At 42.8% G+C, this 14867-nt stretch overlaps 1 protein-coding gene across 12 annotated transcripts in view; it reads right to left on the bottom strand.

The window, feature by feature from the left end:
• NRXN3 (neurexin 3) overlaps positions 1–14867 on the bottom strand; it is a 919744-nt gene that overhangs the window by 746073 nt on the left and 158804 nt on the right. The gene's annotated exons all lie outside the window — the stretch shown is intronic.

The raw sequence follows: 14867 nt of genomic DNA, 5'->3' as shown, positions 1-14867 counted from the left end.
GAGCAATACGTCAGTGATCACTCAGGAGACAGCAAGTGCTTCAGATTAAGAAAAAGAGGAAACAAAAGAGCCCCCTCTCCTTGTGAGACCCATCTGTGGTATTTCTGATCCATCTCAGTAAGGCCAGGTGAAGGCTTCTTACACTCAGTTCTGCCCATGCTCTGCAGTCATAACCTCCATGGCAGTGCCACTTCCTCTGGCACAAGGCCTGTGAGGAAAAGCCTGACAGATTTTCTAATATGTGCCACCTGGGACTCAGAAAACGCTTTTCATTTTTCCCCTCACAAACAAGAATCTTTCTGGATAGTCAGGTCTTCTGATAATAAAACATCTAGATCTTTGTAATACTTCATCTTTTATGCATCTGGTTGAATAATTTAATATCAATCTAGTCCAGTCACATTGTCAGTACAAGACAACACAAAGGCCTTCACCCTGAAGAAGTGTTAAAAATCTTTCATGCAGGGCAAAGGTTCTGTGTACAGCCACTGCAGTATACACACACACACATACACATATCCCTGCCATAGTCCCATTAACTCACAAAACAGTTTTCTTCAGAGTATGTTTGCACATGGTCATTCAATTTAAGAAGAAACAGCGGAAACAGGATTCCTAGGAGCACAGGGTGGCAGGGAGTGGTAGGAGTAGAGAATAAAATTACGAGACAGAAGAGATGACATCTACACAGAAAATCCTTGATTTAATCAAAATAAAGGATAAGGTAGAAGCACAAGAAACAATGAAGCATCCTATAGGATATGTCACACCTTCACACAGCAGGAACAAGAAAACTGGGATGTTTTCACACAGTGCATAATAACCTGTGGAACTCACTACCACAGTACCACTGAAGCCCAGAGGCCCAGCAGCACATAAAATAAAGCCAGGTACTTAGGCAGATAACAGAAACTGCTGCAGTCACAACATGTACTTATTAAATGGTGTTTACACATTTCTAGAAAATACACATTAACCCTCTAAAACACATGCAGAAGTAGTAAGTTAGAAAAGACAACTGTCAATGGAGTTGTCTTTCAAAGGTGACTGGAGTAAGAACCATCTTAGGCTGTGCTTTTACATGTCAACTGCAGCAGCATTGCTGATATACTAATTTTGATAGCAATCTGAGAAATGTCACATTGACACCAAATTGAAAACCGACATTTTTCCTTCATGAGCATTACCTTTGCTACTGGCATTTATTCTCTGTTCCTCCATATGACAAATGAGAATGTCAGGTCACAGCAGTGCACCTGTTTGGCTCCCTGTTACTTCCAGGCTCACAGAGAAGTCTCTCCAAGTTAATTACTATGCAAAGTGAGAACACAGACAGATAACGACAAGCAGCACAGAAGTTAATGTATTTGTCTTTTTTGCTGCATTGGGTGGGTCTGAATTATCAATAACCTTTTCTGCACTTGAGCTCAGCTCCACTATGCCCCATTCCAGATCCCTCCCCCTCTTTCTGCAAGAGCCTTGCCTTTATCTTCACAGCTTTTCCTACAACATCAATATTTACTCAGAAGGAAAATGTGAACAAAAGTTACCTAGTAATTCCTCAACTGACTAGCTCATCCCTAAAAAAAATATCATAATCTTGTAGGAATTACGGGCCAGAATCTCCAGATTCTGTTATCCACTCGCATTGATCCAGGAGGGATGCTCCCACCAATGCAGGCAGGACCTGGCGAGCAGAGAGAAGGATACACCACTTCTTTTCCTAGATCTGCGACTAACTGCTCCACCTCCCTTTAAAAACATTTATATATGTGTAGAAAAGTGAGCTTGATCTATTACCCAGCAGAGATCAGCACAGGAAAACAGCAACTCCACCCAAAGGCACTGATTCATAAGTGCCCTATATGGTCAAAGGTGATTGAATTTTAGGTTTGTTTAGGGACTTTTGGGGGGACATGGGGCTTGAGGTTGGGTTGGTTTGGGAGTTTTGGGCTGTTGGGTTTTTCTGTTTGTTTCTGGGGGCTTATGGTGGGGGATGTTGTTGGTTGGTTTTTTTTTTTGGTTTTATTGCCATTGGGGATTTTTTGGTTAATTTTGGTGGCAGTGGTAGTTTGGGGGGTTTGGGCTTGTTTTTTTAGGTTTTTTGTATCCCCTTCTTAATTTGCAGAAACTATCCACTCCTGCCTCCCTGGGTGGATCTCAAGGTGCTTGGCCCACCAGTAACCTATGCCCCAGTAAAGCAGCATCAGACAGCACCATGGACCACACTCAGCAAGCTCTATATAACCACATCTCTTCAGATTTATATGCCTAAGCATTCCTGAAAATTCATTTTCATACTTTCACATTCACTCAGTGGTCAATTATCTTGCAGAGATAGTAGATGGAGTTTGAGAATACATAAGAGTAGCTGAAGTTACGTGGTATCTGAACAATGTACACACAGCCTGTTAGAATTTTGAAGCTTTAGAAAATTACTTTTTTCATAAAAATTATTATACTGACATATTTATATTACCAATTGTTACCAGAGAAAATCACTGGAAATCAAACCCTTAAAATTCAGTCTTAACAATGGACTTCCAAAGTGTGTATTTCATGATACATCACAGTGTGTCCTGGCAGTGAGACTCTGATGGCCATGGGCCATCAGAGAGATGGATGAAGTCTGGCTGCCAGTCAGACAGCACCAAGATAGGAAGCCACTGAATACCTGCTGTTCTAGAAGCACTATCATGCCATCTCGATACTGCAGAAACTACATTATTAGTAAAAATATATGTGTTCTGAAGGAATTCATTCACATTTTCTATGAAAATTTAGTTTTGTAGTTTTTTCAACCAAAAAAAAGTGCTGGGTCAACCGTGAATCTTTTTACTGATTTGCCCCATATTAAACTTAAACAGCTGTTAGGTGTGAGCTTTTGACATGCTGAAAGAGGCTGATGGGTGATTCAGCACCATCTCTGGGTTCTGTCCCACTCTGTGGTTCATTTGGGGATTTGCACTTGAACAAGGGGAAAAGTTAACTTGGTGAAAACAATGAGCAACATCCCTCAGAAAGTTCTAGGAACACTACTTTTCAAGACACTAGGAATAAATTGAACAAAGACAAGGAAGAGAGGCAAAAAAACTTCTAAAAGGTAATCCTATCAGCTCTGGCATGTTTGTAACTCCATGGTACTTGTACTCCCCTGCTCTTCACAGTCATGCTCCTTCCACTCCTCTCTGCACAGACAGTCCTTGCATCTCTCTCAAACAATCTTGCAATGCCTCACACTGGACACTTTTCCTTTCAAGTTACAGGAAAAGGCATGGATCTTCTATGCTGCTGATGTCAGGCTACCAGTCTCTTTCAGGAGCATAACCACATATATCTCTGAAGGCAGTCAGTAACTTCTGCACCTCTTAGAAATATCATATACTGCTATTTTAGCCATCATACAGACCCTCAACCTAATGCCCAATCCACTGTGGTACATAATCCTAAATCCATGGTTTTCCACTGAGTACAAAATGAGTTTCCAGCTTACTCACAGTAATGTTATTTCCATGTTTGTAGAGATATGCAACAGGAATTAAGGGACTTCAGCTTCACCAAAGAGGAGTCTGGCTTCAGACCTTTCAGGTTCTATGAACAAGAACTAAGTGTCCTAATTTTTGTATCAGGATGAACAATCCTGGGAAACTCAGCAAGAAAAATAATAAAATCCCCCAGGAGGCGTTAGATAATGCTGTTTTCTTCATAGTAATCTGAGGACATTTTAACTATTGAGTAATGGCCCTTTGGAACCCTTGGAGATTTGTCCAAAACCAAGCTAACCACTGGTAATGCTGTTTTTAACACAGAGTGCCTCCCTTACACTTCTATTTCCTCCTTTATAACTTACTCCCACTCCTTCTGCTATGTTCCCTTAGCTGAAACATTGCCCACTATTGCAGAAATGCAATGCAAGGTCCTGTGGTCAGTTGTTCTACACTAGGGGACGTGAGGAGAGAAAAATCCAAGTTCTCTTGAAACAATGGCAACTTAAAAAGTTAGAAAAGCTTTATTAAAAATTCAAGTTGATGCAGGGCACTGGACATTCCATTTCTGCTTTTACAAAAAGCTGTGGAGGACTTGACAAATTTAAACACAAACATATTGCACATTTTATCCAATCTCAAACTTTTTTAACACATAATCACAAATTCTGATTAATCATCTCACTTAGAGAGTAGAAGCATTATTTTTTGAAGCTTGGAAAGGGAAAGTAGTTTCCCTGTAATAATCCCAGATGCCAGTGGCAGCATCTGAACCATTCTCTACATCTACCAGAGTCCTGACAGAGACAGCTTTATTTTTCTTCAGAGCTTGTGGTTGGGATTTGGGTTTGCCAATTAATGCTGTGGCATCTGCTCTTGCAATGATGCAAAAGGTGCAGGTTAAGGCTAGAGAGTTCAACATTCACACTGCACAGCATGTTGGTATTTCATTGGAAATCTGCCAAAGTATTCACTGTGCCAGGAATCTACTCAGTGTCATAGATTGGGCATGACCAGTGTCTTCAGTACGATGAGAGAAAGATGACAAAAAGTACCTTCTATGAATATAAAAGGCTTCCATCTGGAAAACAGAAAACAAATTCATACATAAATTTGAAACACTATGCAATAAAGTGATCCACCTCCAGTGGAGTTTAGCACGTACAGCTCCATGTCAGGAGAAATGGCAGATATGAGGTGTAATTACCTTTTTCTTCCCTCCAAACTGTGTTTTACAAACTAGGACTGACATGTGAACAAAGAGACTAAAAAAAAGCAGGTTTTATCACCACAGCCTCTTTGAAAAGCCAGCCTACAACTAGCTGGGAAATGCAGGGGCTGCTAGCCTATGAAGGAGACCCAAATTAATAGTGAGAGCTAAAATACTCTGCACAGCCAGTTTATGTGCCTTTTGCAAAAGTTTATATGCTTCTTGCAAGAAATAGACATGTCCATGGAAACAAAAGTCTGCACTATTCTGCATCCAAAGGCCTCACGGCATTTTACAAAAGAAAGGAGTACCATTAACTTCCACTTTACAAAAGAAAAAACCTAAAGCATAAAGATTAATCTCAGATCAGCAGTACCAAATTTAGATCTGGTTCAGATTCAGCCCTTGCTCGTGCAGTTGTTCTCAAATCTCTCTCTTTTTCAAGTATGAAGAAAAACTATTTCTTCAAGGCTTCAGTGGATCTGACCAAGAGATAAATGTTATTTAACCTGAAGAGGGTGGGATATAAGATCTAGAGAAGCCGAACAGGTTAACCCGGAGCATGGCCAGCAGGTCATGTGAGGTGATCCTGCCCCTCTGCTCAGCCCTAGTGAGGCCACAGCTGGAGTGCTGTGTCCAGTTCTGGGCTCCTCAGTCCAAGAGAGACATGGAGCTCCTGGGGCGGGTCCAGGGGAGGGCAGCAAAGATGATCATGGGTCTGGAACATCTCTCTCAGGAGGAAAGGCTGAGGGAATTGGACTTCTTTGGCCTCAAGGAGAGACGACAGAGGGGAGCTCATCAATATACACAAGAATCTGAGACTGCTGAGAGGAAGGATCCAGGCTTTTCTCAGTGGTGCCAAGCAATAGAATAAGAGGCAACAGGCAGAAACTGATGCACTGAAAATTCCACCTAAACATAAGGAAAAACTTCTTTACTGTGTGGTTGCCTGTGCACTAGAACAGGTTGCTCAGAGATGGTGTGGAATCTCTGTCACTAGGGATACTCAAGAAGTCTCTGGACACAATGTGCTCTAGGATGACCATGCTTGAGCAGAAAGGTAGAACCAAATGACCCCACTGCTGTCCATTCCAACCTTACCCACCATGTGATTTTTTTGAAAGAATCACCTGAATCACCAATGCAGGATTTGCATTTAATTTAAATAGCTGTTTGATATATCTTAGAAAATTTAAATAGTTTAATATATCTTAGAAAGTTGTAACACAGTCTTTGGGAAACCTATATTATTGATACCTGCTTAAAAATATGCATTCAGTATGACACTGAAGATGTTCTCCACATGATTTGATCAGGATGGTGAAAAGACAATGGAAGTAGCACAAACACGCATCTGCTGAGTTTAGAGAGTACCACCACAGACCACATAGCTCTGCCCCGTTTCCTCCCTCTCCACCTTGTCTAATTTGGACCTAAATAGAAAGTCTGAGAGTGGCCAAACACCCTGAGCTGCTATTACCGAACATCACTTTCTGTTCACCCCCTGTAGCTCACCTTTGGCATGCTGCAAAATCAAGAGCTCACCAGTTTCCTCTACAAGCCCAAACAGCAGCTCAGGACAGCAAAGGAATCAGCTCTCCAGGACCATGGTTGCCCCATCCCCCAGTATGAGAAGCTACTCTCAGTCATTTCTCAGTCTGCCAAGTTATAACAGCACAACTTAGTGGGTTCTACAATTTTCTGTGAGGAAGTTCTAGGATTTTCATGCTTTGAAACGAGAACTTGAATTTAGCAGATGCACAGCATGGGTACTCAGGATGCATATTGTAGGCGAAGTTCTCGTATTAGAAAAAACTTCTTGGCAAGTATTACAAGTATAACACCATTAATACTCTGTAGCTGCGCTCTAAGATGGAAGTCTCACAGACTTGCCCTGGCTAAATTAGTAATTTAATAGCTTCTTAACCAGAGAGAAAAATTAAGATAGTGTTTCATACAGACCGTTGCCAAAAGTTACTGCTTGTAGGTTTGACCATAAATCTCCACCTCCCTCCTCTGCAGAGGATCTAGCAGTTACAAGGCTGCTATCAACTAATTAAACTTCAGATCCTGTTAAATGCAGCATCAAATCTCATCATAAAATCTGAAGTCAAAAACTCAGATTGCTCATTCACTACAGTGAGGACTAAGGCCGAATCTGTTCCCTAAACCCTGCAAGATTTCAATGCTCTATATGAGATTGATTACAATGTAATTTGCTTTTCTGAGATTTACAGTTTATGTCTCTCACTACTTCAGCTAAGCATGTCTGCTCAGCTCTCACTTCTCCTTGCGACAATGCTAAATAGGAACATTTCTGAAATTTCAAACAAATTTAATGGAACGACAATCTTGCTTCCCACCTAGTTGACTGCAGCATTTACAGTAGATAATCTATGGAAGTAACTGACAATGCCAGCCAGACAATTAAAAAAACAAACCAAAAAACTAGTATGACAACACCTGGGAGAGAATCTTGGTTTTACATATCTTTTCCTTGGTAATTAACTGCCCAAATTCACCATCACCTTCCTACATCTTCACAACCTGGCTCCTAGGTGCGCAAAATTTCAGTAACCCCATTTCTGTTTAACTCCATTACAGAGTACCTCTATACAAAACTAGAAGCATATACTGACATTTACCTTGTCTCTTTCATGACAGTGTAATGGAGTGCTTGAGTGAAGAGATCAGAGAGCCACAGAATCATAAAATGGCTCATGTTGCAAGGGATTTAAAATATCATCTAGTTCCAATCCCCTGGCATGGACAGGGACACCTTCCACTAGACCAGGCTGCTCAGAACCCCATCCTTCTCGGCCTTGAACACTTCCAGGGATGAGGCATCCACAACTCTGTGAAACCTGCTCCAGTGTCTCACCACCTTCACCCTTTCTTTATAATACCCAACCTCAGTCTACCCTCTTTGTCAGTTTGAAGACATTCCCCCTTGTTCTGTCACTACCTGCCCTTGCAAAAAGTCCCTCCCCATCTTTCTTGTAGACTCCCTTCAGGTACTCAAAGGCCACAATATCATCATCACAGAAGCCTTCTCCTCTCCAGGACAAACAATCCCCACAATTTCAGCCTTTCCCTGTAGGAGAGGTGCTTCATCCCTCTGATCATCTTGGTGGCCCTCCTCTGGACTCTCTCCAACAGGTCCATGCCCCTCCTTTTCTGGTGACCCCAGAGCTGGATGTAGACCTCTAGACAAAGTTTCACCAGAAGGGAGGGGCAGAATCCCCTTCCTCACCCTGCTGCCCACACTGCTTTGCATACAGCCCAGGACACATTTGGCTCTCTGGGCTGTGAGTTCACATGACTGGCTCATGCCTAGCCTCTCATCCTCCAGCACCCCCCAAGTCCTTCTCAGCAGGGCTGCTCCGATCCGTTCATCCCCAACCTGTGCTGATACCAGGGTTGCCCTGACCCAGGTGCAGCACCTTGTACTATTCTTGTTAAAACTCATGAGATTCCCACGGGATCTGTATTGGGCCCATTTCTCAAGCTTGTCCAGGTCACTCTGGATGATGTCCTGTCCTTCAGGATGTGGCAATCCCCCCAGTGAGCTAGGTGTAATCTGCAAACCTGATGAGAGTGCATCCTTTGCCTGTCATTCACAAATACATTAACACTGGTCCCAGTTCAGACCCCTGAGAGACACCACTCATCAGAGATGTCCATCAGGACTCTGAATGACTGACTGCCACCTTCTGGATGCAATCATTCAAACAGGTTGTTATCCACCAAGCAGTCCACCCATCGATTCTGGTTAACTTACGCAGAGAAGCCCTTCTTGTTATTCTTCTAGTCCCTTGACAGGTTCAGTTCCAGCTTCGTCTTGGCCTTCCTTACCCCCCTCCCTACACAACTTAACTTCATTTCTTCCCAGGTTACCTGTCCTTGTCTTCACTATCTGTGCATTTACTTCTTTCCTTTAATTTGACCAGCAGTTTCCTACTCAGCCAAGAGGTTCTCTTGACTTTCTTGCCTGATTTTGTGCTCCTGGAAGCTGCTAGCTCCTGCACTCTATGGAAGACTTTCTTAAAGACCTACCAGCTCTCTTCCTCCCCTGAGGGCAGTCTCCAAAGGGATGCCACTGACCATCTCCCTGAAGAGCTTTATTCCTTACCTGACCCATACCCCTCAGGACTGCAAACTCCACCAATGCATGATCACTGCATCAATCATAGCTTTTAAAGCTGAACCAAAACACAGGAAAAGAAAACCTCTTTATTAAAATCAGCCATCAGTTGTGGCCATAGAATTCTTTACTGTTACTATTAAATTATTATTACTAATGCTATTCTTATTATAAATGTGCAACTACAAATCATGTTGTTTAAAAAAAAAATAAAAATCAGGAAGTATTTAAAATGCTGCTGCAACAGTAAATATCACCTCTGGCATATTTGTCCTGGAAGAACAGAGCATGATTTGGAATACCTAATTGAAATGTGCTACAGGAGATAAGGCTGGCTGCAGAGACTGACATTTAAAAGCGGGAGACACCAAACAAGACATGAAATATCACTGTTGCTGCCTCAAAGCAGAAAGCCACTTTCACAGAACTGAAGCTTTCTCCTACTCACCCCTTGCCGCTCCCCAGCTGACAGACACAGCAAGCAATTAACCCCTTCCCTGATGCCACCAGTAATACCACCCCCACAAAAATATAAAGGTTGCTACAATTTCATGTAGTTATTCCCTCCTGCAAATCACGCAGCCCTGCACGAAGCAGCATGTCTTTCCTCTTCCCATTCCTTCCGTGCAAAATCTTGTTTCTTCCCTGACACATCAACATTTCAAATTCCAGCACACAAGATGCTGGAAACCAGGCTCTCCTCCTGCCTAACCCTGCATGGCAGCATGTACACCCTGTGCCTACTGGCCTCTGAGCAGGAGAGCTGGTAAACTCCTCCTCAACTGGAATGGAATGTAGGGATAGTGCCAGAATACAGAGCTGACGAAAAATATCCTTGGCACACAAGGGATATTATGGCATGTTTGACTGCTCAATCTTTTGCTGCCTTAGTCAGAAGAAGCACTGGTGCCTTTTGAGTCATCTGATCTGGTGTTGTGGACAAGCAGCAAGGGACATTAATCCAGCAGATTCTATAAATGCACAGTTTGCATCAACAACGCTTCAAGCAAGGACTTAATTAGAAAGTTACAGTTCATTACAAGAGCACCAATTAGCTTTTTCAACTACACATTTTTTTTTCTATGCCAGGATAGCAAGGCAAAGACTGGGATGCATATCAGAACCAAGCACCTTGTGCTGCTCAGTGAAACATCCCAGTGCTGTTGAACAAACAGCCCTGGTTAAAAAACTGGGATTGAAATAGATGTTAGAAAATATGCTGTGAAGTTTCTGAGCCATTAGACTGTTCATGCCAATAGACTGATCATTGATCTTGAACAAAATGGGAAATCCTAGCCCAAGAGAATATCTTTTGAAATTTAAAAGTAAGATTTTTTTCATTTCAGGTTATCAATCAACACTTGCTTTCATACAGCACCATTTGGTATCTCCTTGCTTCCCTGAAACAGGATGGGCCAAAAAAGGAGGTTCCTCTTCATTGAACAATTCACCACGTGGAAAGGTCCATGGTGTAGCCAAGGAGACTCAGCAGCCCTGTTTTCCTGGAGCTATTCTAGTCACTCCTGATAGGCAAACAATTGTTCTATTCTCCCTCTGTTTTCAACTCAGACTTGCTGTGCAGGGTGTACACTGTAGCACACACTGTATTTCTCTTCCATCAACCCCCTTTGCCTGATTCTGGAGCAATTTTATCAATAAAACCCAATACACAGAATTAGTAAACTCTGTGAACTCTTGACTAGCGCTTCCAGGTAGAAAGCTGGATACACAACAGAACACAGAAATTCCTAGAAGGCTCATCAACCCTTATCACAGCATTTTAAAGAAACATGATAGAAATATTCCTTTGTCCTGAGTTGACTTTATGATACTGAATTGTATCTCCATTCATCTGTTTAGCCCAAAAAACTTTTCCACCTTTAAAACTAGATCTGAGAGTGAAGGGAAGGAGAAGGAGAAGCAGTGGAATATCTCAGGTGGCTGTATTCAAAAACACAGAGACAAGAGCTTCATCTTTCTCCCTCATGGGCAGTGTTGTTAGCAGCACAGACAGCAGGAGAGAGCATGCCTGTGCTTTTAGTTAGTTTTTAGCTAGCTGAGGCGCAGAAGTTCCCCAGACTGTGGCTTTTCTTTTCTTGGAACTGATCAGCCTTGTTTTGAACTGAAAACCCAGACAAATACCAGGAGCTCATGTCTGTGGCCCATCAGGGCCTGGGATGTGGCATTTTCCAGCGCCCAAGGGACTGACAAGAGACTGAGTGAGCCAAGCTACACCCCACAAAAAAGCCTCTCTCTCTGAATTTGCTATCTCTTCAGAACAACGAGAAGTTACGTTATTTAATATTATTCATTTTTCCATATTTATGAGTACTTTGCTTGTTAAATAAACAAATTTTTTCCATTTTTCTCAAAAGAAATTTTTGTCTCCCAAACCAAGTAAGAAAGAAGCTGCTTAAATTTGCTTTCTAGAAAGACCCCTTTGAGAATTTCCTCCCTATGTCCATGTCCCTGTCCTTCCTTTGCTGGGGACCCCCGAGCTGGATGCAGTTCTCCAGGCAGGGTCTCACCAGAAGGAAGTAGAGGAGCAGAATCATGTCCCTTGCCCTGCTGGCCAGGCTTCTTTTAATGCAGTCCAGGGTACAATTGTCTTTCTGGGGTACAAGTGTACTTGGCTGAGTCATGTTGAGATTCTTGTCAACCAACACCCCAGAATTTTTTTCCTCAGGGGTACTCTCAATCCAGCTTTTACCTAGCCTGTATTGGTGCCTGAGCTCCCAACCCACATGCAGGACCTTGCACTTGGTCTTGTGGAACTCCATCTGTCTGCTAATTGTATAGGGAATTTGGGGAAGGTTGTGAGGGGCAAGCATGCAAACATGCACTGTGCAGTGTAAACACGTCCACCTCATTTCTCAGTAGCTTCCAGCAGTTCTTCCTTTTTTTTTGGAAGTGCTAATGGATGTTGGCAGAAAAGGAAGGCAAAAGGAGGGAAAAAAAGAGAGAATTAATCACAGTTATGTCCTTTTTTTTTCCCCTTCTTCTTCTTCTTACTAACCAAAATCCTCCCCAGTGACTCCGTTTTAGACTGCTGTGGCTTTAGAAAAAGCCTGGACAATTAAAATGATCTCTCCAGAGTACTTCCTGCTGCTTCCTCTCACCTCCAAACTTGCATCTCATTGAAGAAGTGACCATCCCTCTACATGAAGACAGCGTAAACCAACAGGGAATTAGATTAGCTTCCATTATCCATGAATTGTCCCTGTTCCCAAATCTCTCTACTCTACTCCCTAATCATTTTTAAAGAGACTTCTTTCAGTGTGTCTGACTAATATCAGCTTTTTCATTGCCTTTATGGGATGTTGGAGATTCTCCCAGCTGTGCAGAGCCATTTTAGGTCTACACAAAGCACACCCCAGCAAATTAACTTTTAGTGTATTCAGTGAATTGCAGTGGGAGACCACTAATAGAAACAGTGCAACAGAGGAAGGAGGGAAACCAGGGAACTACCAGGCATGACACAAGTGTGGAGGTCCCATTACATCGGACAGAAGGAACCAGGGGAAGCCCCAAGGTAACACTAAGAAACAATTGACTGGACTAGTCAATTTGCTTGGGTTCTTTTGGTTTGATTGGCTGATTAAGTTGTTTTTAATTTTTTGTTAATTATATGGTATAAGAATCAAAGCAAGCACATCTCTTTGTGAACCAGCCTCCCCATTAAAATATATGGAATGTCCATCTCTCACAGCCAGAAGCTCAAATATAACTAATATTCATAAGTTACCACCACTATGAGGCTGAACCACATTGTTATTTAAGGGATGAAGTGGTAGGATTGGCTTTCTAGTCTCTCCCACTGAAAGGCTAAACATCAAGACAGAATCAACAGATCTGAGCTGGACATGGCATTAAGTCTCTCCTGGCATGAGATGACCTTTCAGAAAAACACATTGGAAACACTGATAGTCACTGAGCACAAATGCAATTACATGGTGCTGCCAGTCAGAACAAATACACTGTATTGTGGCCACTGTGGCAGGTGAACCAGAACAGATCCTGCCCAGGATGCCAGACCTTAACCAGCAACTTCAGAATTCCTATTGCTACCTAGGCTCTTCTTCCACTCCAAGTGGCTAAGCTTTTTTATTGTTGGGTAACTTTTATGCCCTGGGTTAAGCCTGTGGGTTTGCTTTTGCATACTGTGTGCCTGTTAGCATATTGTCACACTAAGACTTGGGAATGCCTTGGCTCCTTACTGGAGATGGGGAGTATTTGTTTAAGGACAGAAAAAGTGATGAAACATATGCCCAGTTCTTGCTTTTCTCTACCCTCTGCAATTCATAGTCATTGTTGTGGTGTCTGTGACATCCAATTTGGCCTGGTCCTAAAATAAACTCAGGTACAACCTACTTTTCAGTGGGAGGCAGGAGCAGCAGTAGATAAGACAAAACGAGGACACTGACTGCCCAAGGTGCTTCCCTACACCTCCAACCACATGGAGCTGCTAAGAAAACATCAGCTCAGGTAGTCATGACTGCCAGGCTTAGCAAGTTTTGCTCCCTCGTCCCTCAGCAGCCTCCTACCCATTATCCTCCCATCTATAGGAAAAAGACTTGTAAGTGCACTTTTGGTTGTTCATCACATATGATTTCCCCACAATTCTTTCTAAAGTCTGTGGCCAAACAGGGTGGTCTTCCTCCTGCCCTCTGCCTCTCTCCCACCTCACAATCACCTTTTTCACCAGCATTCTAGTCTCAGAAGTGTCTGTCAGTGAGCAAAAGCTTCCTGAAGTTAGTGAACAGTTGAGATCAGCTAAAAATTTCAGATTGTTCAAAAGAAGAGAGTCATGCAATGTGCTCAACAGAGCATGCTACTGTCCCAAAGGATGCCTGACAAGCAGTTTGTACAACCATGACCTTCCTCTAAAGCCTGAGTACTAGGAAATGTGATTTTTATTCCTGGCTTGTCTAAAGACACATATGATGACAGACAAGACATTTAACCTCTCCCTGTTGCTTTTCCTGCCTAAATAATACTGAAAAATAGGAAAAAGTGATCAGCTATGACTCTCTGACTCAGCTAAGAGGTTCATGGGAGCAGTGGGCACAGAAGGACAGTCCTTAGCCTTATTGCTGGAGAAAATACAGTGATTGATGTATTGTCAGACAGTCTCTCCCTAAGTCACCAAAGTCTTTACAGTGCCCCAAACAGCTGAAGTTAGAAGACAACTAATAACTCTACTGTGGGCCATTACAGGGCTTCCAATCCCATTTCCTCCCAATAAATCTTTCTAAGGTCTCTAAGGGTCTAATGAGCACTGTCAAACTGAGCTGTACGAGGAGAACGATGAGCGGTGCAGCTGGACAAACTGGACCAAATGGCTTCCAGTAATGAGCATCAAGGGACAAGGTCTCCAGCCAAAGTTAGAAACTTCAGAGAAACCCCGAGGTGAACGTTCAAGCCTGCCCCTGGGTAGCATCATAGAACAAGAGCCAGAACTGCTAAAAAATGGCATGTTTTTTGGAGCCTCTTCTGAAAGGCCAAAAAGCTTGTGCAGCAGTGTGAACATGCATGTCATCACTTCCCTCTGGGAAGGCAGTGCTGCATTTTGTTGTTTTGTTTCAGGTTTTGCTGACTTCACCGCCTGGAATAATAAGCCAGATGGAAGGTCTGATTTTATAGGATGAGAGCAGTGTGTGAAAGTTAACAGTGGAGACAGTGCTGTGGCAATGAAGGGAGATAACTCATGGGGTGATGTTCAAAGGAGGACTCCAGGATGAAAAGGAGGAAGAGCTGTCAGAACCTGTGGCATAGGGGAATGCAGAGCATGTAATGAAGACAGCAGGATATCTGAGCACAACACAAGAATGAGAGCAATAAAATGAAGAAAAATCTCCCTCTGAAAGGACAGTGTCTTTCAGACTCAAGCACTTATGGTCTGCTTAAAATAAAGAATATTCACACCCGTTCTAGTAGCTACAACTCTCTCCAGGACTGAGCACAGGTTCACTCATGAGGTGGCCCTAGCTGGGTCCCCAGCACCCAGAGAATGCCTCAGCAGGAAGGT

The sequence above is a fragment of the Pseudopodoces humilis genome, chromosome 7 (assembly GCF_049639895.1).
Source record: "Pseudopodoces humilis isolate 2021_Gansu_Grassland_sample_001 chromosome 7, ASM4963989v1, whole genome shotgun sequence".
Taxonomy (NCBI): domain Eukaryota; kingdom Metazoa; phylum Chordata; class Aves; order Passeriformes; family Paridae; genus Pseudopodoces; species Pseudopodoces humilis.
Note: the sequence above shows the minus strand (reverse complement) of the source record. Positions and strands in the feature narration are given on the sequence as shown.